This window comes from Mastomys coucha, unplaced genomic scaffold (genome assembly GCF_008632895.1).
Source record: "Mastomys coucha isolate ucsf_1 unplaced genomic scaffold, UCSF_Mcou_1 pScaffold21, whole genome shotgun sequence".
In the NCBI taxonomy this organism is placed as follows: domain Eukaryota; kingdom Metazoa; phylum Chordata; class Mammalia; order Rodentia; family Muridae; genus Mastomys; species Mastomys coucha.
Window position 1 is genome coordinate 144,721,552 of NW_022196904.1, and position 4,638 is coordinate 144,726,189.

The window sequence follows — 4,638 nt, forward strand, 5'->3', positions numbered from 1 at the left end:
GAGATAACCATATGGCTAAAGATAAGTGCAAGAACAGAAGCCAATAAAAGTTAGCACCATCAGAATCCCATTATACCACAGCAAGCTCTGGGTACTCTAACTCACCTGAAGAACAAGATTCTGAAATAAACTTCCATCTCATGATTGAGTCCATTGAAATAATTCAATTTTCCTGTTTTTTTTTCTTTGTTCAGCCATGTTTTTTTACCTATAAAATTTATAATTTTATTTATACATTTATTTATTAGTTTGTTTTTATGTTTGTTTTATTTCTTTTTTTGTTGGTTAGGTTATTTCTTTACATTTCTAATGTGACCCAACTTCCCAGTTTTAACTCCACAAACATGCTATCCTATTCCCCCTTCCCATGCTTTTATGACAGTGCTTCCCACAAGCCCACTTACCAACCCTTGCCTCACCACCCTAACATTCCCCTACACTGGGACATCAAGTCTCCAAAGGACCAACAGCCTCCCATTAATTCCAAACAAGGCACTTTTCTGCTACATATGCAGCTGGAGCCATGGGTCCCTCCATATGTTCTCTTTGGTTGGTGGTTGAATCCCTGGGAATTCTGGGAGTCTGGTTGGTTGATATTGCTCTTCTTCATATGGAGTTGCAAAATATCATCCTGAGTGAGGTAACCCTCACAAAAGAACATACATGTTATGTGCTCACTCATAAGTGGATATTAAACCAAAAGCTTGGTATACCCATGATACAACTCACAGACCATATGAAGCTCAAGAAGAAGTAATGCCAAACTGTAGATGCTTCAAAGCTACTTAGAAGGGGATACAAAATTGTCACAAGAGGTAAAATGAGGGAGGAACATAGGAGGAAGAGAGGAAGGGGTTGTTAAAAGGGGCAGGATCAGATATGTGAGGTGAGGGGAGAAGTACAGAGGGTCAGGAAATTCAGTGGAAGTGTGTAGCAGTGGGGGATGAGGAACTGATGGTAGCCACTAGAAATCCCCAGATGTCAGCAAAGCAAGAGGCTCCCATGACCCAGTGAAGATGACATTAGTGGAAATACCCAACAAAGTGGACAGAGAACTTTTAGAAACCATATCCAGAGGTTAGGCACAGCTCCTGGTAGAGGGATGGGGCCACACTCCCATCTCAAAAATATTAAACCAGAATTAGCCTTGTCTAAAAAAAATTCAGGAACAAAGAGTGGAGCAGAGACAGAAGGAAAAGCCATCCAGAGACTGTTCCACTTTGGATCCATGCAATCTGTAGACACCAAACCCAGACACTATTGCTGTTGCCAAGAAGTGCTTGCTGAAAGGAGCCTGGTATAGCTGGCCCCTGAGAGGTACTGCCAGAGCCTGACCAATACAGATGCAGATGCTCACAGACAACCATCAGACTGAGCACAGGTACCACAATGTAGGAGTTAGAGGGAAGGAACAGAGGAGCTCAAGAGGTTTGTAACCACAAAGGAAAAACAATATCAGCTATGTTTGTAATATATTTTCTATGTCCTTCATTTCTTCATTTAAGTTTATTCAAAGCATTATTATTTAGGTGTTATTTTCTTATTTTTATTTAATTTTTGTTTGTTAATAAAGAAACCATAGTAGAGTTTGTGTTCATTATTTTATCTTGTAACTTTCCTAAATTTATTAGTTATAATGAGTTTTGTGAATGGAATTTCTAGTATTTACTCTTCAAAACAAGATGCTAAAAATACATAGAAACCTTTATTTTTTCTCTTCTGATTTGGGAAATAGACAATGCAGGCATACATAAAAATATTCATTGCAGCCTACAAATTGGAGTAACCACCAGTTGCAGATAAATTTTAAGGAAATAGGAAAGGGAATGTAGAGATGGCCTATGGAGTCAGAGCACTTGCCTCCTTAAAAAGGAGCATAGTTTGATTTCTACCACTTACATAGCATTCACAACAGTTTGAATCTCTGGTTCAAAGGAATTCAACACAATATTCTAGGCTATGTAGGCACAAAACATACAAACATATTGCAGGCAAGCATTTTTGTACATAAAGTAAAATAAGTATTTAAAAAGTATATTTTAAATGAAAAATGAGGGGAAATTATACCAATGTTATGATTATAAGGTAAATAGTTTTTTATCTTTGTTATTGTTTGTTTGTTTTACACAGGAAATGTGCCCCAAGATCATCTCACATCACTTCATTTTTTTTATTAGATATTTTCTTTATTTACATTTCAAATGGTATCTCCTCTCCTAGTTTCCCTTCAGGGGAAAAAAAACCTGTTCCATCCCTCCTCCACCTAATCACCAATCCACCCTCTCTTGCATCCTGGCACTGGCATTACCCTACAATGGGACATAGGACTTTGCCCTTCACAGGACAAAGGGCCTCTCCTCCCATTGATGACTGACTAATGCTATACATTTGCAGCTGAAGCCATGAGTCTCACTATGTGTACTCTTTCGTTAGGAGTTTAGTTCCTGGGAACCCTGAGGGTACTAGTGAGCTCCTATTGTTGTTCGTCTTAAGGAGCTACAAACCCTTCAACTCCTTGGGTCCTTTCTCTAGCTCCTTCAGTGGAGAAGCTGTGTTCAGTCCATTGGATGGCTGTGAGCCTCTACTTCTGTATTAGTCAGGCTGGCACTGGCAGAGCCTCTCAAGAGACAGCTATATCAGGCTCCAGTCAGCCAGCACTTGCTGGCATCCACAATAGTGTCTGGGTTTGATCATTGACTATGAGAAGGATTTTCAGGTGGAGCAATATCTGGATTGACCTTCCTTCAGTCTCTGCTCCATAGTTTGTCTCTACATCTCATTCCATGGGTATTTTGTTCGTCCTTCTAAGAAGGATCAAAGTATCCACACTTTGGTCTTCCTTCTTGAGTTTCTTTTGGTTTGTGGATTGTATTTTGGCTATTCTGAGCTTCTCGGCTAATATCCACTTGTCAGAAAGTAGATACCATATATGTTCTTTTGTGATTGGGTTACTTCACTCAGGATGATATTCTACAAATCCATCCATTTGTCTAAGAATTTCATAAATTCATTGTTTTTAATAGCTGAGTAGAACATCATTGTATAAATGTACCACATTTTCGGTATTTATTCTTCTGTTATATCCATCTTCTGGCTATTATAAAAAAAGGCTGCTACGAACATAGTGGAACAATGTGTCCTTATTACATGTTGGAGAATCTTCTGGTTTCCAGTTTCTATAGTACTCCTTCACATGCAATAACTGTGTACTGACTATTTTGTCATCTCCTGGGAGCTTTTTCTTCTTTTGATTTGTCCTGTCCAATTTCAGTGTGATAAATTTTGTTTTATATTAGTATAATGTAATTTGTTATATTTTTAAAGGAAGGAAAGAAGCAAGGAAGGAAGGAAGGAAGGAAAGAGGAAATGAAAGAAAGAATATTAACTTAGCTGCTAGGGAAAAAGATAACAACATATCTGTCATTTATACTTATTTATATTTTCTGGAGAGAAAAATATGTTTCTCTAATTGAATTATACTGGGTATATCAACAAATCCAAATATGATTTCATGTTCATGAGTAGTTGACTAACAAAAAATGGATACTACAAGTTTTTCATGTGTTTATGTGGGTATGCTTATATTGGGTTACAGTTTGGTGTTTTGTTTTGTTTTGTTTTTGGAAGATGTGTTGTGGTTTTTTTTGGTTTTTGTTTGTTTGTTTTGTTGTTGTAATGGGTTTGAGTTCATGAATTTGGTGAATAGTGAAGAGGGTAAAGTTGGGAGATGGAAAGATTATGAACAAAGTTCATTAGATTATGGAAAGATTATGAACAAATTTAAAATTTAAAATTATTTTAATTTTATTAATCATTCTTGTTTACAACTCAAATGACTCCCTTTATCAGTTACTTCTCTAAAACATTCCCATCCCATCTGTCCTCTCCCTATTCCTCTTTGCTTCTCTGAGGGTACTCCGCCATCCACTCACTCAATCCTTCCCTACTGGTTGAGCATCCCACTAGGGTGGGACATCAAACCTCCACAATACCAAGGACCTCCCCTCCCATGTCAGACAAGGTCAGCTTCTTCTACACATGCATCTGGAACCCTGGATTCCTCCATATATACTCCTTGGTTAGTATTCTAGTCCTTGAGAGCACTGGGTGGTCTGGGCAGCCAACATTGCTCTTGACATTGTTCTTCCTATGGGGTTGCAAATCCCTGCTTCACTTCTCCAGCCAGCTCCCAACCAGGGTCCCTGAGCTCAGTCTGATGATTGGCTGGAGCATCCACATCTGCATTGGTCAGGTACTGGCAGAACCTCCCAGGGGAAAGACATACCAGATTCCTCTTGGCAACAGCAACAGTGTAGAGGTTTGTTATCTACAGACAGGATTCCTAGATGGAGCAGTCCCTAGATAGCCCTTCCTTCATTATCTGCCCCATTTTTCCCTGTCTTTAATTTTAACAGGAACATTTCGGAGTTAAAAACATTGAGATGGGGGGGGAGGGGTGCCTATCACTTGACTGTGGGTCATTCCTATGTATTGGAGGTGGTTTCTACAGGGTCTATCTCCACTTTGCTGTACATTTCAGCTAAAGTCATCCACATTGGGTCCTGGGAGCCTCTCACTTACCAGGCTTAGGGGACCCCACACATTGGGAAAAGATCTTTTTGAACCCAACATCCAATA